General features: G+C 39.7%; 1 protein-coding gene and 1 pseudogene across 1 annotated transcript in view; one reads left to right on the top strand and one right to left on the bottom strand.

Moving 5' to 3' along the window:
- The window catches only part of GDPD4 (glycerophosphodiester phosphodiesterase domain containing 4), a 91142-nt gene that overhangs the window by 27656 nt on the left and 38378 nt on the right, over positions 1–25108 (bottom strand). The gene's annotated exons all lie outside the window — the stretch shown is intronic.
- On the top strand, positions 11258–12211 carry LOC102177908 (annotated as a pseudogene).

The following is a 25108-nucleotide window of genomic DNA, read 5'->3' as shown; positions in this document are numbered from 1 at the left end:
TCAGAACTGATCTCCTTTAGGATGGGCTGGTTGGAACTCCTTGAAGCCCAAGGGACTCAAGAGTTTTCTCCAACACCACAGTTCAAAAGCATCAATTCTTCAGTGCTCAGCTTTCTTTATAGTCCAATACTCACATCCATGCATGACTACTGGAAAAACCATAGCCTTGACTAGATGGACCTTTGTTGGCAAAGTAGTGACTCTGCTTTTTAATATGCTGTCTAGGTTGGTCATAACTTTTCTTCCAAGGAGTAAGCATCTTTTAATTTCATGGCTGCAGTCACCATCCGGAATGATTTTGGAGCCCCCCAAAATAAAGTCTCTCACTGTTTCCATTGGTTCCCCATCTATTTGCCATGAAGTGATGGGGCTGGATGCCATGATTTTATTTTGTTGAATGTTGAGTCTTAAGTCAACTTTTTCACTCTCCTCTTTCACTTTCAACAAGAGGCTCTTTAGTTCCTCTTCACTTTCTGCGAAGGGTGGTGTCATCTGTGTATCTGAGGTTATTTATATTTCTCCTGGCAATCTTGATTTCAGCTTGGGCTTCATCCAGTCTGGCATTTCGCATGATGTACTCTGCATATACATTATATAAACAGGGTGACAATACACAACCTTGACATACTCCTTTCCTGATTTGGAACGAGTCCGTTTCCCCATGTCTGGTACTAACTGTTGTTTCCTGACCTGCATACAGATTTCTCAGGAAGCAGGTAAGGTGGTCTGGTATTCCCATCTCTTGAAGAATTTTCCACAGTTTGTTGTGAGCCACACAGTCAAAAGCTTTGGCATAGTCAATAAAACAGAAGTAGATGCTTTTCTGGAACTCTCTTGCTTTCTTGATGATCCATGGATGTTGGCAATTTGATCTCTGGTTCCTCTGACTTTTCTAAATCCAGCTTGAATATGTGGAAGTTCATGGCTCATGTACTGTTGAAGCCTGGCTTGGAGAATTTTGAGCATTACTTTGCTAGCCTTTTGAGATGAGTGCAATTGTGTGGTAGTTTGAGCATTCTCTGGCATTGCCTTTCTTTGGGATTGGAATGAAAACTGACCTTTTCCAGTCCTGTGGCCACTGCTGAGTTTTCCAAATTTGCTGGCATATTGAGTGCAGCACTTTCACAACATTGCCTTTTAGGATTTGAAATATCTCAGCAGGAATTCCATCACCGCTACTAGCTTTGTTTGTAGTGATGCTTCCTAAAGCCCACTTGACTTCACATTCTAGGATATCTGGCTATAGGTGAGTGTGAGTCATCATACAATTGTGATTATCTGGGTTGTGAAGAACTTTTTTGTACAGTTCTTCTGTGTATTCTTGCCAGCTCTTCTTAATATCTTCTGCTTCTGTTAGGTCCCTACCATTTCTGTCCTTTATTGTGCCCATCTTTGCATGAAATGTTCCCTTAGTATCTCTAATTTTCTTGATGAGATCTCTAGTCTTTCCCATTCTATTGTTTTCCTCTATTTCTTTGCATTGATCACTCAGGAAGGCTTTCTCATCTCTCCTTGCTATTCTTTGGAACTCTGCATTCAAATGGGTATAACTTTTCTTTTCTGCTTTGCCTTTAGCTTCTCTTCTTTTCTCAGCCATTTGTACGCCTTCTTCAGACAGCTATTTTGCCTTTTTGCATTTCTTTTTTTGGGGGATGGTCTTGATCCCTGCCTCCTATACAATGTCACGAACCTCCATCCATAGTTCTTGAGGCATTCTGTCTATCAGATCCAATCCCTTGAATCTATTTGTCAGTTTCACTGTATAATCATAAGGGATTTTATTCAGGTCATACCTGAATGGTCTAGTGGTTTTTCCCTACTTTCTTCAATTTCAGTCTGAATTTGGCAATAAAAAGTTCACGATCTGAGCTACAGTCAGCTCCTGGTCTTGTTTTTTCTGACGGTATAGAGCTTCTCCATCTTTGGCTGCAAAGAATATAATCAATCTGATTTTGGTATTAACCATCTGGTGATGTCCTTATGTAGAGTCATCCCTTGTGTTGTTGGAAGAGGGTGTTTGCTATGACCAGTGTGTTCTCTTGGCAAAACTCTGTTAGCCTTTGTCCTGCTTCATCTTGTACTCAAAGGCCAAATTTGCCTGTTACTTCAGGTATCTCTTGACTTCCTACTTTTGCATTCCAGTCCCCTATGATGAAAAGAACATCTTTTTTTGGTGTTAGTTCTAGAAGGTTTTGTAGGTCTTCATAGAAGCATTCAACTTCACCTTCTTCAGCATTACTGGTTGGGGCACAGACTTGGATTACTGTGATATTGAATGGTTTGCCTTGGAAATGAATAGAAATCATTCTGTCATTTTTGAGATTGCACCCAAGTACTGTATTTCGGACACCAGTTGACTATGAAGGCTACTCCATCTCTTCTAAGGGATTCTTGCCCACAGTAGTACATATAATGGTCATCTGAGTTAAATTCGCCCATTCTGGCCCATTTTAGTTCATTGATTCTTAAAATGTCAATGTTCACCCTTGCCATCTCCTGTTTGACCACTTCCAATTTGCCTTGATTCATGGACCTAACATCCCAGGTTCCTATGCAATATTGTTCTTTACAGCATTGGACTTCACTTCCATCACCAGTCACATCCACAACTGGGAGTTGTTTTCACTTTGGCTCCATCTCTTCATTCTTTCTGGAGTTACTTCTTCATTCTCCTCCAGGAGCATATTGGGCATCTACTGACCTGGGGAGTTCATCTTTCAGTATCTTATCTTTTTGCCTTTTTGTATTGTTCATGGGGTTCTCAAGGCAAGAATACTGGTTTGCCATTTCAGTAAGTGGTTAACACCCAAGATGTTTAATTTTTATGCCCCTTTAATTCTGTTCTCTATACCTACTTGTATACTTCTGAAGTCATATTAAAATTCTGGCTTCATATGCTTGGTGTTTTATAACCTTGATAAAACCACTCAGATTCTCAAAATCTTTATTGTCCAAAGTATAAAATGGGAAAGGGGAGGAATCATCTGTGTATCTCTCATGGTTTCTTTGATTATTATATATGATAAGATATTTTCTGGGTTTAGGAGCATGTCTGGTACACAGAATATTACATAATTCACAACAGTTCCCTCACTCTACTGCTTCTACTGAAAAAATAAGACCAGGAGCTGACAGTGGCTCAGAAATTGAAATTAAAATTGAAGAAAGTAGGGAAAAACCACTAGACCATTCAGGTATGACCTGAATAAAATCCCTTATGATTATACAGTGAAACTGACAAATAGCTTCAAGGGGTTGGATCTGATAGACAGAGTGTCTGAAGAACTATGGATGGAGGTTCGTGACATTGTACAGGAGACAGGAATCAAGACCATCCCCAAGAAAAAGAAATGCAAAAAGCAAAATGGCTGTCTGAGGAGGCCTTACAAATAGCTGTGGAAAGAAGGGACGTGAAAAGCAAAGGAGAAAAGGAAAGATATACCCATCTGAATGCAGAATTCCAAAGAATAGCAAGGAGAGATAAGAAAGCCTTCCTCTGTATAATAGGCTCCAGTTTCATCTACCTCATTGGAACTGATTCAAATGTATACTTTTTAATGGCTGAGTAATACTCCATTGTGTATATGTACCACAGCTTTCTTATCTGTTCATCTGCTGATGGACATCTAGGTTGTTTCCATGTCCTGGCTATTATAAACAGTGCTGCGATGAACATTGGGATACACGTGTCTCTTTCAATTCTGGTTTCCTTGGTGTGTATGCCCAGCAGTGGGATTGCTGGGTCATAAGGCAGTTCTATTTCCAGTTTTTTAAGGAATCTCCACACTGTTCTCCATAGTGGCTGTACTAGTTTGCATTCCACCAACAGTGTAAGAGGGTTCCCTTTTCTCCACACCCTCTCCAGCATTTATTGCTTTTAGACTTTTGGATAGCAGCCATTCTGACTGGCGTGAAATGGTACCTCATTGTGGTTTTGGTTTGCATTTCTCTGATAGTGAGTGATGTTGAGCATCTTTTCATGTGTTTGTTAGCCATCTGTATGTCTTCTTTGGAGAAATGTCTGTTTAGTTCTTTGGCCCATTTTTTGATTGGGTCGTTTATTTTTCTGGAATTGAGCTACAGGAGTTGCTTGTATATTTTTGAGATTAGTTGTTTGTCAGTTGCTTCATTTGCTATTATTTTCTCCCATTCTGAAGGCTGTCTTTCCACCTTGCTCATAGTTTCCTTTGTTGTGCAGAAGTTTTTAATTTTAATTAGGTCCCATTTGTCTATTTTTGCTTTTATTTCCAATATTCTGGGAGGTGGGTCACAGAGGATCCTGCTGTGATTTATGTCGGAGAGTGTTTTGCCTATGTTCTCCTCTAGGAGTTGTATAGTTTCTGGTCTTACGTTTAGATCTTTAGTCCATTTTGAGTTTATTTTTGTGTGTGGTGTTAGAAAGTGTTCTAGTTTCATTCTTTTACAAGTGGTTGACCAGTTTTCCCAGCACCACTTGTTAAAGAGATAGTCTTTTCTCCACTGTATATTCTTGCCTCCTTTGTCAAAGATAAGGTGTCCATAGGTGCGTGGATTTATCTCTGGGGTTTCTAATTTGTTCCATTGATCTATATTTCTGTCTTTGTGCCAGTACCATTCTGTCTTGATGATTGTGGCTTTGTAGTAGAGCCTGAAGTCAAGTGTATTAACGCATATTATGGAATTTAGAAAGATGGTAACGATAACCCTGTATGCGAGACAGCAAAAGAGACAAAGACGTATAGAACAGTCTTTTGGACTCTGTGGGAGAGGGAGAGGGTGGGATGATTTGGGGGAATGGCACTGAAACACGTATAATATCATATAAGAAATGAATCACCAGTCCAGGTTCAACTGGGGCTGGTGCACTGGGATGACCTGGAGGGATGGTATGGGGAGGGAGGTGGGAGGGGTGTTCAGGATGGGGAACACGTGTATGCCCGTGGTAGATTCATGTTGATGTGTGGCAGAACCAATACAATACTGTAAAGTAAAAAAAACCCACAAAACAAAACAGTGCAGTGATTTCGCCAGTCCATGTCTGACGTAGGGTGCAGCTTGCTTGGGGCTGGTGCATGGGGATGACCCAGAGAGATGTTGTGGGGAGGGAGGTGGGGGGGGGTTCATGTTTGGGAATGCATGTAAGAATTAAAGATTTTAAAATTTAAAAAAACAAAACAAAACAAAACAAAACCAGTGCAGTGATTTAAAAAAAAAAAAAAAAGAAAAGCCTTCCTCTGCGATCAGTGCAAAGGAATAGAGGAAAACAATAGAATGGGAAAGACCAGAGATCTCTTCAAGAAGATTAGACATACCAGGGAACAATTCATGCAAAGATGGTCTCGATAAAGGACAGAAATGGTAGGGACCTAACAGAAGCAGAAGATATTAAGAAGAGGTGGCAAGAATACACAGAAGAACTGTACAAAAAAGATCTTCATGATCCAGATAATCACATGGTGTGATCACTCACCTAGAGCCAGACATCCTAGTGGGCCTTAGGAAGCACCACTACAAACAAAGCTAGTGGAGGTGATGGAATTCCAGTTGAGCTATTTCAAATCCTGAAAGATGATACTGTGAAAGTGCTGCATTCAATATACCAGCAAATTTGGAAAACTCACCAGTGGCCACAGGACTGGAAAAGGTCAGTTTTCATTCCAATCCCAAAGAAAGGCAACACCAAAGAATGTGAAAACTACTGCCCGATTGCACTCATCTCACACGCTAGTAAAGTAGTGCTCAAAATTCTCCAAGCCACGCTTCAGCAATACGTGAACTGTGAACTCCCTGATGTTCAATCTGGTTTTAGAAAAGGCAGAGGAACCAGAGAACAAATTGCCAACATCCGCTGGGTCATTGAAAAAGCAAGAGAGTTCCAGAAAAACATCTATTTCTGCTTTACTGACAAAGCCGTTGACTGTGTGGATCACAATAAACTGTGGAAAATTCTGAAAGAGATTGGAATACCAGACCACCTGACCTGCCTCTTGAGAAACCTATATGAATGTCAGGAAGCAACAGTTAGAACTGGACATGGAACAACAGAATGGTTCCAAATAGGAAAAGGAGTACATCAAGGCTGTACATTGTTACCCTGCTTATTTAACTTATATGCAGAGTACATTATGAGAAACGCTGGACTGGAAGAAGCACAAGCTAAAATCAAGATTGCTGGGAGAAATATCAATAACCTCAGATATGCAGATGACACCACCCTTATGGCAGAAAGTGAAGACGACCTAAAGAGCCTCTTGATGAAAGTGAAAGAGCAGAGTGAAAAAGTTGGCTTAAAGCTCAACATTCAGAAAACGAAGATCATGGCATCTGTTTCCATCACTTCATGGGAAATAGATGGGGAAATAGTGGAAACAGTGTCAGACTTTATTTTTTTGGGGCTCCAGAATCACTGCAGATGGTGATTGCAGCCATGAAATTAAAAGACGGTTACTCCTTGGAAGGAAAGTTATGACCAACCTAGATAGCATATTAAAAAGCAGAGACATTACTTTGCCAACAAAGTTCCATCTAGTCAAGGCTATGGTTTTTCCAGTGGTCATGTATGGATGTGAGAGTTGGACTGTGAAGAAAGCTGAGTGCCGAAGAATTGATGCTTTTGAACTGTGGTGTTGGAGAAGGCCCTTGAGAGTCCCTTGGACTCTAAGGAGATCCAATCAGTCCACCCTAAAGGAGATCAGTCCTGGGTGTTCCTTGGAAGGACTGATGTTGAAGCTGAAACTCCAACATTTTGGCCACCTGATGCGAAGAGCTGACTCATTTGAAAAGCCCCTGATGCTGGGAAAGATTAGGGCAGGAGGAGAAGGGGGTGACAGAGGATAAGATGGTTGGATGGCATCACTGACTCAATGGACATGGGTTTGGGTGGACTCCGGGAGTTGATGATAAGGAGGGAGGACTGGCATGCTGCGGTTCATGGGGTCTCAAAGAGTCGGAAACAACTGAGCGACTGAAGTGAACTGAACTGAACCGGCATACATGAACATAAATCTTCCTCATGCATACATACTGAATCCATCCCTCCTGGCTGTCACAGAGCACTGGCTTTGGGTTTCCTGCATCATACATCAAACTCCCACTGGGTATCTAATTGGTACTATCTAATTTTGAACTGTGGTGTTGGAGAAGACTCTTGGGAGTCCCTTGGACTGCAAGGAGATCCAACCAGTCCATTTTGAAGGAGATCAGCCCTGGGATTTCTTTGGAAGGAATGATGCTAAAGCTGAATCTCCAGTACTTTGGCCACCTCATGCGAAGAGTTGACTCATTGGAAAAGACTTTGCCACTGGGAGGGATTGGGGGCAGGAGGAGAAGGGGACGACAGAGGATGAGATGGCTGGATGACATCACTGACTTGATGGATGTGAGTCTGAGTGAACTCCGGGAGTTGGTGACGGACAGGGAGGCCTGGCGTGCTGCAATTCATGGGATCGCAAAGAGTCGGACACGACTGAGCGACTGAACTGAACTGAACTGAACTGAATATGGTAGTATATATGTTTCAGTGCTATCATCTCAAATCATCCCACTCTCTCCTCGTCTCACTGAGTCCAAAAGTCTGTTCTTTATATCTGTGTCTCCTCTGCTGTCCTGCACACAGGATTATCAGTACTATTTTTCTAGATTCCATAAATATGTGTTAATATACAATATTTGTTTTTCTTTCTGACTTACTTTACTCTGTATAATAGACTCAAGGTTCACCCACCTCATTAGAACTGTCTCAAATGCGTTCTTTTTAATAGCTGAGTAATATTCCATTGTGTATATGTATCACAGTTTTCTTATCCATTCATCTGCTGATGGACATCTAGGTTTCTTCCATGTCCTAGCTATTGTAAATAGACCTGCAATGAATGGTGGGGTACATGTGTCTTTTTCAATTATGGTTTCCTCAGGGTATATGCCCAGTACCAGTAGTGGGACTGTTGAGTATTACAGTGGCTTTATTATTAGTTTTTTTAAAGGATTCTCCATATTCTTCTTCATAGTGGTTGTATCAGTTTGCATTCCCAACCAAGAGTGTATGAGGGTTCCCTTTTCTCCACACCCTCTCCAGCATTTATTGTTTGTAGACTTGTTAATCATAGCCATCCTGACTAGTGTGAGATGATACATCATTGTAGCTTTGATTTGCATTTCTCTAATAATGGGCAATGTAGAGTACTTTTTCATGTGTTTATTAGCCATCTGTATGTCTTCTTCTGAAGACAGTTATTCATAAGAACTGTCTGTTCAGGTCTTTTAAAAGTGGCAGAAAACTTATTGGAAGACAGGATAGCTAAAAATTTCCCTAACCTGGGAAAGGAATCAAATATGCAGATCCAGAAAGGACCGATTCTCAAATAAGACAAATTCAAAGAGATCCACACCAAGACATATTAAAATTAAAATGGTAAAAAATAAAGATAAAGAAAGAATCTTAAAATCAGCAAAGGAAAGGCAACCAATTATGTACAATGGAACTCTCATAAGACTATCAACTAGCATTTCAGGAGAAATTCGCAGGCCAGAAGGAAATGGCATGATATAGTCAAAGTGATGGAGGACAAAATCTATAGCCAAAAAGAGTCTACCCAGTAAGTTTATTACTTAGATTTGAAGGTGAGATAAAGAATTTTCCAGATAGACAAAAGCTAAATAAGAAAAATCAAAGGGACCTCTCTAAGTGGAACAGAAAGATCACACCTAGAAATATGAAAATGACAAAAGGAAAAATCTCACTGGTAAAGGCAAACATTAACTAAAGGTAGTAGATCTGACCTTTACAAACTTAGTAGTAAAGTTACAAGAAAAAAGTTGCAAAATCATCTATATCTACAATAAATGGTTAATTGAAACATAAAATAAAAAATATGTAAAATATGTTAGCACATTAAACATGGGGAGTAGGCAGGGGGTAACAATGTAAGGTTGCTATAATATACTTGAACTTAAGAGATCAATAACAAAATAATCACACACACATGCACAGACTCCATGCTAACACAAACCAAAAATTTCTAACACATACACAAAAAAGAGAAATGAGTTCAAACATAACACTAAGGTAGTCATCAAATTACCAGAGAAGAGATAAAAAGAAGAAAAAAAAAACTAAAACAACTTGTATGCATAGCAATAAGTATATAACTGTCAATAATTTATTTAAATCTAAATAAACTAAAAAGTCATAGCGTAGAACAGTGGACAAGAAAACCAGACCCATGTACAAGCCAGGGCTTCCCTGGTGGCTTAGCCAGGAAAGATTCCATCTGCAATGCAGAAGACCTGGGTTCAATCCCTGGGTCAGGAAGATCCCCTGGAGAAGGAAATGGCTACCCACTCAAGTATTCTTGCCTAGAGAATCCCATGGACAGAGGGGCCTACTGGGCTACAGTCCACATGGTTGCAAAGAGTTGAACACGACTGAGTGACTAAGCATGCATACAGGTATATATAAGTTACCTAACAAGAGAATCACTTCAGACCTACAGACACATACAGATTGAGAGTCAGAGAATGAAAAAAGCTATTTCATGCAAAGAAAAAGCTGGGGTAGCAATACTACATAACAAAATTGACTTTGAAACAAAGACTTTAACAAGAAACAAAGAGGGACATTACATAAAGGTAAAGGGATGAATTCAATAAGAAGCTATAACATTGTAAATGGAAAAATGGAGAAACAATGAAAACAGTGACAGGCTTTATTTTCTTGGGCTCTAAAATCACTGCAGATGGTGACTGCAGCCATGAAATTAGAAGATGCTTGCTTCTTGGAAGAAAAGCTATGACCAACCTAGACAGTATATTATAAAGCAGAGATGTTACTTTGCCAACAAAGGTCCATCTAGTCAAGGCTATGGTTTTTCCAGTAGTCATGTGCAGATGTGAGAGTTGGACTATAAAGAAAGCTGAGCACTGAAGAATTGATGCTTTTGAACTGTGGTGCTGGAGAAAACTCTTGAGAGTGCCTTGGACTGCAAGGAGATCCAGCCAGTCAATCCTAAAAGAAATCAGTCCTGAATATTCATTGGAAGGACTGATGTTGAGGCTGAAACGTCAATACTTCAGCCACCTGATGCATAGAACTGACTCATTGGAAAAGACCCTGATGCTAGAATAGATTGAAGGCAGGAGAAGGGGACAACAGAGGATGAGATGGCTGGATGGCATCACTGACTCTATGGACATGAATTTGAGCAAGTTCCAGGAGTTAGTGATGGACAGTGAAGCCTGGTGTGCTGCGGTCCATGGGGTCGCAAAGAGTCAGAGATGACTGAGAGACTGAACTAACTAACATTGTAAATGTATGTGTATTCACTGTAGGAGCAACTAAACATATAAAGCAATATTAATGAACATAAAGAAACTGAGGGTAACACAATAATGGTGGGGGTATTTTAGGACCTTATTTACTTTGATGCACAGATCACCCTAACAGAAAATTAATATGGAAACACCCTACTTAAATGACACACCTGAACAAATAGACTTACTAAACATATTTAGAACATTCCATTCAGAAACAGCAGACTATGATTCTTTTGAAGGGTACATGGAACATTCTCTTGGATAGATTATATGCCAGACCAAAAATCAAGTGTTAATAAAGTGAGGATGAAATCATATCAAGTACCTTTATAAACCACAAAAGTACGAAATTAGAATGCAACTACAAAAAAAATTACAAAAACTACAAACACATGGAGGCTAAACAATATGCAACTGAACAACCAATGAGTAACCCACAGGTCACAAACACGAAATTTAAAAAATACCTAGAGTGACGGCACTCAGGGCTTACCTGGTAGCTCAGGCAGTCAAACATCTGCCTACAATGCGGGAGACCAGGGTTTGATCCCTGGGTCAGGAAGATCCCCTGGAGAAGGAAATGGCAACCCACTCCAGTATTCATGCCTGGAAAATCTCATGGACCAAGGAGATTGATGGGCTACAGAACATGGCATGGGGTCGTAAAGAGTCAGACATGACTGAGCAACTTCACCTTCACTGAGAGTGACGGTGGCAGCAGTGGCATTTGCTATTCAGAGCTGTTGAGACACCTCTGTGGCAGCTGGTGGAACAGATGGCTTGCATGGACTTGGGCCACCACAGCCTTAGTGCCTCCAGTTCCTGGCGGGTGCATTGGGACACGAAGATGCATCTTCTCCCTCTTGCTGCCATGGGGGCCTAGGCTCCCATCCACCTCTCACATCCTCTTGTCCACACTGCTGTACTTCCTCTCTGGACTTCGGACCCTTGGCCTCACCCTTGAAACATGACTTGTGACTTCAAACCTGGGGACCTCATCTTTGTTAAGATGAATGGTTATCCTCATTGGCCAGCTCATAGATGAGGTTCCTGGTAGAGCTGTAAAACCACCCAGAAAAAACTAACTACCCATTTTCTTTTTTGGAACTCGCAGGACTGCTTTTTTAGGCCCCAAAGACATATTTCCTTACTGAGAAAATAAGGAAAAGTACAGCGAACCAAATAAACAAAAAGCCTTTAGTGAAGGCTTACGAGAGATAAACAACAATTCACAAGTGAAACTTTCAAGTCAACAAGCATCAGCTAAACAAAAAAAAATGTGTCATCTGATGTTGCAGTTCAAGAAAAAGAAACTATTGTTTCAAAGGAAAATACTGACCATGAAGAGAAAGCCAGCCATGATGTGACTAAAGCAACTGACATAACCATACCGAAAGCTACCAGAAGAGGGAGAAAGAGAAAAGCAGAAAAACAAGCAGAAACTGAGCAGGAAGGAGTAGTGACTATAGCAACAGCGTCTGTTGATCTAAAAGTGAGTCCTAAAGGAGGACGACCTGCAGCTACAGAAGTCAAGATTTCAAAACCAAGAGACAGACTCAAAATGGTGAAACAGCCCTGTCCTTCAGAAAGTGACAGGGTGACTGAAGAAGACAAAAGTAAGAAAAGGGGAAAAAGAACCTAAAAAGCAGCTTAAAAAGGATGAAAAGGGTCAGAAGGAAGAAAAGAGCCAAATAAAAAAGGGAAAATAGGAAGTTGAATTTAAAAGAAGAAATTTAGCTAAAACAGGGGTTATATCAACCTCTGATTCTGAAGAGGAAAGAGATGAAAGAAAGTTTCAGACTGCTCATGGAAGGAATATGCTCAAAGGCCAACCAACATGAGAAAGAAGCAACAGATAGAAAATGCAAGCAAGAGGAACAAATGGAAATTGATCATCAAAACAACATGTAATCTTCAGTAATTGAAAATACATCTCATTTTAGGCTCTAAGCATTAATCTGGTTACTGAAAAAAGAATACGAGTGGAGCAAACAAGAAATGAAGATCTTGAGACAGACTCACTGGACTGAATCTTTTCCTTCTCTCCCTTGATGGAAGAATGTTCCAGTTCTAAATTGAGGACTTCATTAATGGCATTACTACTGTGTTATAATCATTAAAAAAGAACACTTCCTGTAAGGTACACATACATACTAAGGTTGGCCATCATTCCTGTTAAAAGTTTTTTTACCAAGCTTAAAATGAAGCGTTGTGTTTGAAAGTTATAAATAAACTCAGATAAAGGTAGCGGTTGTACATTATTTCATTTAGAAAATATAAAATTTCATTTTGTTTTGAAGGTAGGTGCTAAACTGAAGTAGTTTTAACCCCAGGGAACGGGGCAGTTATGCCTTCTCTGACATTCCTTTGCTGTTTAATTCTTTAGAACATTAATAATTGTTTTTAATCTTGAGGGATTAAACAGCAGAATTGTTAAGAAAACAAAAATGAAACTGTAACTAAAATTTAAAAATAAACTTTTTTTTTAAAAACAAACCTGAAAAAAAAAAAAACCTGGTGACAAATGAAAATGAAACACAAAGATCCAAAATTTACTGGATACAGAAAAAGCAGTTCTAAGAGGGATGTTTATAGTGATACAAGCCTATCTCAGAAAAAAAGAAAATCTGAAATCATGAACCTAAAGAAAGCAAAAAAAAAAAAAAAAAGACACAAAAGCTAATGTTAGTAGAAGGAAAGATATTATGGAGATTAGAGCAAAAATAAAACACAGATAAAAACTATAGGATAGATAATTGTGGCTCAGATGGTAAAGAATCTGCCTGCAATGCAGGAGACCCAGGTTCAATCGCTGGGTCAGGAAGATCCCCTGGAGAAAGGAATGGCAGCCAACTCCAGTATCCTTGCCTGGGAAATTCCATGGACAAAAGAGCCTAGTGGGCTGCAGTCCATGGGATCACAAGAGTCAGACGTGACTGAGCAACTTAACACAACAAGGAGTGGTTCTTTGAAAAGAAAAACGAAATTCATAAAACTTTTGCCAGACTCATCAAGAAAACTGACGGAGGGCCCAAACAAAATTAGAAATGAAAGAGAAGTTACAACTGACACCACAGAGGTACAAAAGATCAGATTATTGCAGACAAATATGGCAACAAAATGGACAGCTTAGAATTGTTGTACATCTTACCAATGTACACTCTGTCAAGAATGAATATGGAAGAAACAGAAAGCATGAACAGGACAATTATTAGTAATGAAACTGATAAGCAAAAAACTCCCTGCAACAAAATCCCAGCCAGTTTCACAGGTGAATTATACCAAACTTTTACAGAAGAATTAACACCTGTCCTTTTCAAGCTGTTCCACAAGTTTCATTTATGTGTGGAATCTAAAAACCAAAACACTTTGACAAAATTCAGCCCATTTATGATTAAAACTCTTCAAAAAATTGGCATAGAAGGAACCTACCTAAACATAGTGAAGGCCTCAATATATTATAGTTCAGTTCAGTTCAGCTCAGTTGCTCAGTAGTGTTCGACTCTTTGAGACCACATGAATCGCAGCACGCCAGGCCTCCCTGTCCATCACCAACTCCCAGAGTTCACCCAGACTCATGTGCATCGAGTTGGTGATGCCATCCAGTCATCTCATCCTCTGTTGTCCCCTTCTCCTCCTGCCCACAATCCCTCCCAGCATCAGGGTCTTTTCCAATGAGTCAACTCTTCGCGTAAGGTGGCCAAAGTATTGGAGTTTCAGCCTCAGCATCAGTCCTTCCAATGAACACCCAGGACTGATGTCCTTTAAGATGGATTGGCTGGGTCTCCTTAGAGTCCAAGGGACTCTCAAGAGTCTTCTCCAACACCACAGTTCAAAAGCATCAATTCTTCAGTGCTCAGTTTTCTTCACAGTCCAACTCTCACATCCATACATGACCACTGGAAAAACCATAGCCTTGGCTAGATGGAACTTTGTTGGCAAAGTAATGTCTCTGCTTTTCAATATGGTATCTAGGTTGCTCATAACTTTCCTTCCAAGGAGTAAGCGTCTTTTAATTTCATGGCTGCAATCACATTCTGCAGTGATTTTGGAGCCTCCCAAAATAAAGTCTGACATTGTTTCCACTGTTTCCCCATCTATTTCCCATGAAGTGATGGGAACAGATGCCATGATCTTCATTTTCTGAATGTTGAGCTTTAAGCCAATTTTTTCACTCTCCTCTTTCACTTTCATCAAGAGGCTCTTTAGGTCGTCTTCACTTTCTGCCATAAGGGTGGTGTCATCTGCATATCAGAGGTTATCGATATTTCTCCCAGAAATCTTGATTTCAGCTTGTGCTTCTTCCAGTCCAGCGTTTCTCATGATGTACTCTGCATAGAAGTTAAATAAGCAGGGTGACAATGTACAGCCTTGATGTACTCCTTTTCCTATTTGGAACCAATCTGTTGTTCCATGTCCAGTTCTAACTGTTGCTTCCTGACATTCATATAGGTTTCTCAAGAGGCAGGTCAGGTGGTCTGGTATTCCCATCTCTTTCAGAATTTTCCACAGTTGATTGTGATCCACACAGTCAAAGGCTTTGGCATAGTCAATAAAGCAGAAATAGATGTTTTTCTGGAAATCTCTTGCTTTTTCCATGATCCAGCAGATGTTGGCAATTTGATCTCTGGTTCCTCTGCCTTTTCTAAAACCAGATTGAACATCAAGAAGTTCATGGTTCATGTATTGCTGAAGCCTGGCTTGGAGAATTTCGAACATTACTTCACTAGTGTGTGAGATGAGTGCAATTGTGTGGTAGTTTTAGCATTCTTTGGCATTGCCTTTCTTTGGGATTGGAATGAAAACTGACCTTTCCAGTCCTGTGGCCACTGCTGAGTTTTCCAAATTTGCTGGTATATTGAGTGCAGCACTTTCACAGTATCATCTTTCAGGATTTGAAATAGCTCAACTGGAATTCCATATAAGCCTATAGCAAACATTATTCTCAATGGTGAAAAACTGAAAGCATTCCCCCGAAGATCAGGAACAAGACAAGGGTGTCCACTTTCACCCCTATTATTCAACATAGTTCTGGAAGTCCTAGCTACAGCAACCAGAGAAGAAAAATAAATACAAGGAACCCAGATTAAAAAGAAGAAGAAAAGCACTCACTGTTTGCAGATGACATGATACTGTACATAGAAAACCCTAAAGATAGTATCAGAAAATTACTAGAGCTAATCATTGAATTTGGCAAAGTTCCAGGATACAAAATCAATACACAGAAATCACTTGCATTTCTATATACTAACAATGAAAAATCCTTAATTTCCAAAATATACAAGAAGCTCATACAATTCAATGCCAGAAAAACAAACAACCCAATGAAAAAATGGGAAAAAGACCTAAATAGACATTACATAAAGAAGACATACAGATGGCTAATAATCACATGAAAAAATTCTCAACATTGCTCATTATTAGAGAAATGTAAATCAACATTACAATGAGATATCATCTCACACTGGTTAGAATGGCCAATCAATTTATAAACAATAAATGCTGGAGAAGGTGTGGAGAAAAGGGAACACTCTTGCACTGCCAGTGGGAATGTAGGTTGATACAGCCACTATGGAAGATAGTATGAAGATTCCTTAAAAAACTAGGAATAAAAGCACCATATGACCCAGCAATCCCACCCCTAGGTATATACCCCAAGGAAACCAAAATGGAAAAAGACAAATGCATCCCATTGTTCATTCCAGCACTATTTACAATAGCTAGAACATGGAAGCAACCTAGATGTCTATCGACAGATGAATGGGTAAAGAAGTTGTGGTACATATACACAATGGAATATTACTCAGCTGCAAAAGGAATGCATTTGAGTCAGTTCTAATGAGGTGGATGAACCTAGAACCTACTATACAGAGTGAAGTAAGTCAGAAAGAGAAAGATAAATATTGTATTCTAATACATATATATGGAATGTAGAAAAATGGTACTGACAAATTTATTTACAGGGCAGCACTGAAGAATTAGACAGAGAATAGACTTATGGACATGGCGAGAGGGGAGGAGAGGGTGAGATGTATGGAAAGAGTAACATGGAAACTTACATAACCATATGTAAAATAGTGAACAGGAATTTGCTGTATGGATCAGGAAACTCAACCAGGGGCTCTGTATCAACCTAGAGGTGTGGGATGAGGAGGGAAGTGGGAGGGAGGTTCAAAAGGGAGGGGATATATGTATGTATATGTATGTATGGCTGATTCATTTTGAGATTTGGCAGAAAACAGTGAAATTCTGTAAAGCAATTATCCTTCAGTAAAAAAATAGATTTTAAAAAAGTAAAACAAAACAAAACAAACAAATATAACAAAATGGAACATCATAGATACAGAGAATGAAGTAGTGAATGCTAAAGGGAAGAAGTGATGGATAAAACAGGTAAGATTAAGAGGTACGAAAGTCCCTGATGCTGGGAAAGATTGAGGGCAGGAGAAGAGGGCGTCAGAGGATGATGGTTGGATGACATCACTGATGCAATGGATATGAACTTGGGCAAACTTCAGGAGATGGTGAGGGCCAGGGAGGCCTGGCATGCTGTAGTCCAGGGGGGTCACAAAGAATCGGATATGACTGGGCAGCTAAACAACAACGAGGCACAAACTTCCAGTTATAAAATATATAAGCCAGAGAAACATAATGTACAGCAAAGGAAATATAGTCAATAATATCATAATAACTTTGTATGGTGACAGGTGTAAGCAGACTTATTGTAGTGATCATTATGTAATGTATAAAAATATCAAATCACCATGTTGAAACTAATATAATATTTTAAGTCAATAAATCTTCAGTTTTAAAAAAGGACAATTATGTAAAATCTTCTCAGTGATGCCACTTAGAGGGAAAGATTATCACTCAATAGATAATTCTGAAAACCAGCTGTAAACTTAAATGAACAATAATATCATTTTCTTATAACAGGTGCCACTACTTTTACTATTAATCTCACTACGTAAGTAAACCAGGTTGCTCAGAGTACTAAACTATTCATGCAGAGAGAATTTCTAACAATAGTAAGTCCGTTTCCATTTACTAACCTATAACTGTTATTTTGAGACTATTGTCATATAACACTCGTTTCTTCTCTATCAGTTCAGTTCAGTTGCTCAGTCGTGTCCGACTCTTTGCGACCCCATGAATTGCAGCACGCCAGGCCTCCCTGTCCATCACCAACTCCCGGAGTTCACTCAGACTCACATCCATCGAGTCAGTGATGCCATCCAGCCATCTCATCCTCTGTCGTCCCCTTCTCCTCCTGCCCCCAATCCCTCCCAGCATCAGAGTCTTTTCCAATGAGTCAACTCTTCGCATGTGGTGGCCAAAGGACTGGAGTTTCAGCCTTAGCATCATTCCTTCCAAAGAAATCCCAGGGCTGATCTCCTTCAGAATGGATTGGTTGGATCTCCTTGCAGTCCAAGGACTCTCAAGAGTCTTCTCCAACACCACAGTTCAAAAGCATCAATTCTTTGGCGCTCAGCCTTCTTCACAGTCCAACTCTCACATACATACATGACCACAGGAAAAACCATAGCCTTGACTAGACGGACCTTAGTCATCAAAGCAATGTCTCTGCTTTTGAATATGCTATCTAGGTTCTTCTCTACAGCACTTTCCTAAAAATTTTATGTTAGGAATCTTTTTTGAAAAAGAACAGTTACAATAAAGGCACCACAGACAAATTAGTATCAGGAGCTGAAGAAAATTCTACAGTTCAGTCACTTCAGTCATTCTTTGAGACCCCATGGACTATACAGCCCATGGAATTCTCCAGGCCAGAATACTTGAGTAGGTAGTCACTCGCTTCTCCAGCGAGGGATTAAACCCAGGTCTCCTGCATTGCAGACAGATTCTTTACTAGCTGAGCCACAAGGGAAGCACAAGAATACTGGAGTGGGTAGCCTATCCCTTTTCCAGGGGATCTTCCCAACCCAGGAATCAAACCAGGCTCTCCTGCATTGCAGGTGCACTCTTACCAACTGAACTATCAGGGAAGCCCATTTATTTATTTTTATTTTTTTTAAAATTACATAAGCCTCAAACTTCACAAATCCTGGATTGTTCCTTACTCTCAGTCAGTTCAGTTCAGTTGCTCAGTCATGTTTGACTCTTTGCAACCCCATGGACTGCAGCACACCAGGCTTCCCTGTCCATCACGAACTCCTAGAGTTTACTCAAATGCATGTCCATTGAGTTGGTGATACCATCCAACCATCTCATCCTCTGGTGTCCCCTTTTCCTCCCACCTTCAATCTTTCCCAGCATCAGGGTCTTTTCAAGCGAGTTAGTTCTTTGCATCAGGTGGTCAAAGTTTTGGAGTTTCAGCTTCAGTATCAGTCCTTCCAATGAATATTCAGGACTGATTTCCTTTAGGATGGACTGGTTGGATCTTCTTGCAGTCCAAGGGACTCTCAAGAGTCTTCTCCAACATCACAGTTTAAAAGCATGAATTCTTTAGTGCTCAGCTTTCGTTATAGTCCAATTCTCACATCCAGACATGACCACTGGAAAAACCATAGCTTTTACTAGATGGACCTTTGTTGGCAAAGTAATGTCTCTGCTTTTGAATATGCTGCCTAGGTTGGTCATAACTTTCCTTCCAAGGAGCAAGTGTCTTTTAATTTTATGGCTGCAGTCACTATCTGCAGTAATTTTGGAGCCCCCCCGCCCCAAAATAAAGTCTGTCCCTGTTTTCACTGTTTCCCCATATATTTGCCATGAAGTGATGGGACCAGATGCCATGATCTTCATTTTCTGAATGTTGAGCTTTAAGCCAACTCTTTCACTCTCCTCTTTCACGTTCATCAAGAGGCTCTTTAGTTCTTCTTCACTTTCTACCATAAGGGTGGTGTCATCTGCATATCTGAGGTTATTGATATTTCTTCCAGCAATCTTGATTCCTTCCAGCCTGTGCTTCCTCCAGCCCTGCATTTCTCATGATGTACTCTGCATGTAAGTTAAATAAGTAGGGTGACAATATACAGCCTTGACGTACTCCTTTTCCAATTTCAACTGCACGTTATCAAATTGTAGCTATAGACACTAGTATGTTGATTCAATAAATAAATAAATAAATGGTCATGGTAGCAGAATTCCTGAGGAGAAAAGATCTAGAATAATCAGAGTAAAATCCGTAAGAGTTCACAATGACTCGATTGAAACTTTTGCCTAAAATCCTAATACTGAATTTAAGGAAGATCTAACTCAGCTATAACAGACTTGATAAAACAAGGTTTAACTATATCTTGTATTAGTCCAAGCAATGTATCTATTTTATGATTTTTTTTAAACTCCAAAACTGAGACAGTGGAGGATATAAATTCATTCACTGTCTGTGAGTTCTTAACCAAAGAATTATACCTCATTTTCTAGTTTGCGTAACCCAAATGTATTCTTTTTGGTTCTATATTTACTTTCGTTGTGGCTTATCTGATGAAGATCATCAACACTGCCTGCCCTGACCAGGGCAAAATCAACAATTTGCCTGGGAAGTTATGTTTCAGCTTTTCTGAAGATGCTTCCTTGGTGGCTCAGACGGTAAAGCATCTGTCTGCAATGTAAGAGACCCGAGTTTGACCCCTGGGTTGGGAAGATCCCCTGGAGGAGGAAATGGCAGCCCACTCCAGTATTCTTGCCTGGAAAATCCCATGGACGGTGGAGCCTGGTAGGCTACTGTCCATGCGGTCGCAAAGAGTCGGACACGACTGAGCGACTTCACTTCACTTCACTTCATTCTCCTTAAGTCTTAAACCAAGATCTTAAGGCTATGCAGTAACCCATCTTGAAATTCTTAAGATTGAATCTATGATTTTATTCATAAAACTTCTAAGGGTAAACTTAACTCTATAAAATAATAGTTCATTATCCAGAGTTCAGCAAACTTATGTGTGAAGGAGCAGATACAAATATTATTTTTACTTTGTGTGAGTCACAGCTCTGTCTCAACTATTGAACTATTACAATGCAAGACAGCTGTAAACTGTTCATAAGTGAATAAGCATAGCTATGTTCCAATAAAACTTTATAGATTGAACTAAAACAAAACGAGTTTTATATGAGTTTTACACATCTTGAAATATTACTCTTTTGATTGTTTCCAATGACTTAGAAATACAAAAACCATTCTCACTTTGCAAGCCATACAGAACAGCTAGTGAACTGAACTGGACCATAGACTGTAGTTTGCCAGCTCCTGATCTACCTCATGATATATTGGCTGAGGAGAGACAAAATGCAATGGGAGATTGCAAATTTTTCTAAATTATCAAGGGTCAACCACTAAATCACTAAAGATGATTTCTGGGATTAACTGGTTCTTTAAGATTAAAGAAGGAAGCATTTATGAAGTGTGTCCATGTGATCTGACTTAATCAGACATCCTAGAACCATTCTCAAAAAACAGAAACCAAAAAGCCCTTCAGTGATCTCAAAATATTTATTCAATGTTCATCTTTGCTGAGCTTGCTCACCTTCTTGATCTTCCAGATAACCATAAATCTTTCTCTTTAAAAGTATACAAAACAAGAGGTCAAATCTAAATTTGGTCTAATCTATTAACAAGTTAACAGACATCAAAGACTCATTGTTTATTAATGCCTATTCCTTGATCTAGGAGTAAGGCTTTTTATCTTTGCCTCAGGGGAAAAAAATGGAACACCTGGCAACACTAATCATCTACTCATAGCCTGTAAGAGGCTTCCCAGGTGGCTCAATTGGTAAAGAATCCAACTGACAGGGCAGGAGACACAGGTTCAGTCCCTGGGTTGGGAAGAACCCCTGGAGGAGGAAATGGCCACCCACTCCAGTATTCTTGCCTGGGGAATTCCATGGACAGAGGAGCCTAACAGGCTCCATCCAGTCCATGGGGTCACAAACAGTCGGACATGACTGAGTGACTGGGCACATAGCCAGTAAGATGAGACATTAGAGGAAAGGTTTCCGCAGATCATCAAACTACAAGAATGCTCTGACTAAAGTCCTTGACAAGGGCTTCTTTCACAGAAGACAGATCAGTCTATGGAGATCACAAATTCCATCACATTGATGTATAGCATTTGACTCCCAATTCTGAAAAGAAACACTAGAACTACTTAGGTTTTGAGACTTATGATGGCAACCTGGTAGTACCAATTAAACTCAAACAGGTATTTCTTCAAATCTTCCATGATAAAACTTACTACAGTAGGGATAAACTGACTACAGTATGTATGTATGTATACATACATGTATCTATATATCTACATCTATATTGACTGTGCTGGGTCTTTGTGCATGAACTTTCTCTAGCTGGAGCAAGTTGGGCTACTCTCTGGTTGCAGAGCACAGACTTCTCACTGCAGTGGCTTCCACTGTTGTGGAGCATGGGTTCTGGGGCACCTGGGCTTCAGCAGTTGTGGTGCATGGGCTTAACTGCCACAGAATCTTCCCAGACTAGGGGTTGAACCCACGTCCCCAGAATTGGTAGGAGAATTCTTACCACTGGGACACCAGCTAAGTCCAAATTGACTACAGTATTAAATGAACATTGATGGGGTAACTTTCCAAGACATCAGAAGATATGAGCAGTTCTTCCCTCATCTATAACCAACACAATCCTAGAAAAAACTATAAATAAAGTCGGATATGAAAGGCACCTTGCCCAAACGATCCTTTGAGGATGTCCAAATAGATTCTGTACAATTTCTTCCCTCTGTGCATTATGAATTTGTACTAGTAATTGTGTGTTTATTTTGGGAGTGTCCCAGATAATTTCACTGCAACTTAAAATAGCTTAAAAAACTGTTACATATTTGTGTTCTGTACCTAAGCCATTCCAACTGAGCTATCCAGTGATAGGCAAAAACATTTTATTGGAAGTTTTATTTTGAATTAGGTAAAGCTTAGCTCCATACTAAAAAAATTTCCCGTCCTTAAACATACAGATACTCTAGAAAAGTGGGAAGAATACATGATATGTAAAAACTGAAATCAGCCAAACTGTCAGATACTCTTGACAACCCATACCCTTAAGGACCACTCTTTTTTCTCTTAGGCTTTGTGTTCTTTCCCACCAGGTAATCCTAGATTTGGTGTTACTGATGTTCAGTTGGTAAGTTGTGTCCAAGTCTTTGCAACCCCACGGACTGCAGCATGCTGGTCTCCCCTGTATTTCACCGTCTCACGGAACCCTAGATTATCTTCTGTCAATTGGCCACTTGCAGGCCTACATTTTGGAAATAACTCTACTCTAGCTTCAAAACTTTTCAGCTAAAATTTACCAAAACTCTTTTAGGTAAATATTATAAGGGGTAAAGCAATATATCTCAGTCGAATCATTAACAGAACAGGTTGCTTTTCCTCGCCAACCATCGAAGCAGTGAAGTCCAGTGTACAGAGAACAGCTCACAGAGAGACTGCCATTGAACATCACCGGAGAGGACTGTACCGAATACTCTTAACTTCAACAGAGCTATTAAAGTAGAAGGACTTGATCCTTGGATACACATTTCCCAATTAAAATTACAACCCCCATCTGACAACAATTGGAAAGTCACACTCATTAGAGATTATAAACTCAGGTTACCTAGAGAACCACAGGAAGTCAAGAGTTGACCCTAGATCTCTGGCATGAACAAACAGCTGCATGAAGTAGAACAGCTTTCCTCAAAGAGCAATGGGAAAAGATTTTCTTGTTAAATGCTAGGTTCTCCTTTGAATGCTTTCATTCCATATCTTTCTGGCCATATTTTCTTTTTATTGATTTAAGGTTAAGAATGTATTTATTTAGGCTGCATGTGAGCTATTCAGTTGCAGTGCACAAGCTTCTCATTGTGATGGCCTCATTTGTAGAGCGTGGGCTTTAGGGCAGGCTGGCTTCAGCAGTTACAGCATGTGGATTCAGTAGTTGTGGCACATGGGTGTAGTTGCCCTGCAGCATGAGGAGTCTTCTCAAGCCAGGGATCAAGCCCTTTACTCCTTTAGTGGCAGGTGAATTCTTAACCACTGGAATACCAGGGAAGTCCTAAGGTTATATACTTTTGATTTAGCCGACCATATTTCTCTTACTAAAAATAATAATTTGCCTAACTCTAAGCTTTTCTACCCTGGTGGCTCAGATGGTAAAGCGTCTGCCTGCAATGCAGAAGACCTGGGTTCAATTCCTGGGTAGGGAAGATACCCTGGAGAAGGAAATGGCAATCCACTCCAGCACTCTTGCCTGGAAAATCCCATGGATGGAGGAGCCTGATAGGCTACAGTCCATGGGGTTGCAAAGAGTCAGACACGACTGAGCGACTTCACTTTCACGTTCAAGCTTTTCTACACAATCATCACTCTAAGTTCCTCCAAGATGTTACTAGTGTAGACAACTTGAAATTTTATTAATAACGATTATATTTGTAGTGACAGTATTTTTCTTGTATAACTCCTGTGTTCTTTAACTATGTAGAAATCAGGCTTTTTGATGGTAACCCATGGCAGGGTTAGATGTTCTGTGGGCCAGTTAGATCTCTCCAACTGCAGGACTCTCCAAACTCTCAGTAAACAACATCTGCATATAAAACATATGAAGAATAGCATATTTCCTAGGAAACAGCTCTCTAAGGATATGGATCCCACTACCAGGAACTGACTAATTGAAGTGATTTAAAAAATGTGTCTTTCACTTTGGCTGATGTGATAAAAGACACAACCCAAGCCTTAGGTGTATACCATAACTGTTTAAATTCCTTAGCCTCAGTAGTTATGGAAAATAGTGAAGCCCTGGATTTATTTTTGTCCAACCAGCATCACTGCCAACACTTCATGTTGTACTGGATTAAAGACCAACTGTGGCTTGAATCTGGGAATTGGTAATGGACAGGGAGGCCTGGCGTGCTGTGGTCCATGGGGCTGCAAAGAGTCGGACATGACTGAGCGACTGAACTGAACTGAACTGTGGCTTGATAAGGGAGGGGTTTATTAAATGTAATCAAAAGGACCTGCATTGCCTCGGTTTTGCAGCAATGGATGCTACTAGGAATGCAGTGTTTCAGGAAACACATTAATTGTACATTTCCAATGACATTGATAAGAAGAAAGGAGTGTAAGATTTGCTTTCTAAGCCCTGGATACTAGACAATCATTTATTCAGCAAGCATACTCTGTGTGCTACTAAAACACAAATTCTATTTTCAAAATATTCAGTTTAGTAAGGCAGGTAAGATACACAGACAAATAAAACATAATATGTTTCATGACAGTGGTCACTGAAAATTATTTTGGGCTCTTCTTAAAGTTGGACTATGGCATCAGTAAGATGCAATTTGCAAAAAAAACAAAAACAAAAACAAAAAAAACAAACCAAAAAACAAAACCCAACACCAAATGCACTATTTAATTTTACCACAGCATATACTAAAAATGAGAAAACTAAAGCTTAAAAAATGACAAGCACAATTATTCAACTAATAGGTAAACTATAAGTGACACGTCCAATCATTCAACTCAACAGTGAACAACTGCAGGATTAAAATTCAGCCCTGATGCTAGGATTCTCTCCTTGGGTGTATTATTTCCCACTATACATACTTATCATGCTAGAATAAGGCTATTCAAGTGAACTAAACAGTGTGTTTAGTGAAAGAGCTGAAAGTATTTGGTTGTTCTAGAATGTGAAGCAAAATGTAATTAAAGACAAGTGAGTGTGTATAATAAATTATATAAGATTTGAGGGAGGAGAACTGTTGATATATTTGCTTTGGTTTGTAATATCTGCAAATAATGTGTGGTAAGAAGCAATTAAATGGATCAAAATTTGGACAAAGTTCAGTTTAACTCATTTAAAAAG

The sequence above is a fragment of the Capra hircus genome, chromosome 15 (genome assembly GCF_001704415.2).
Source record: "Capra hircus breed San Clemente chromosome 15, ASM170441v1, whole genome shotgun sequence".
NCBI classification, from domain to species: domain Eukaryota; kingdom Metazoa; phylum Chordata; class Mammalia; order Artiodactyla; family Bovidae; genus Capra; species Capra hircus.
This window is presented reverse-complemented; position numbering and strand designations above follow the sequence as displayed.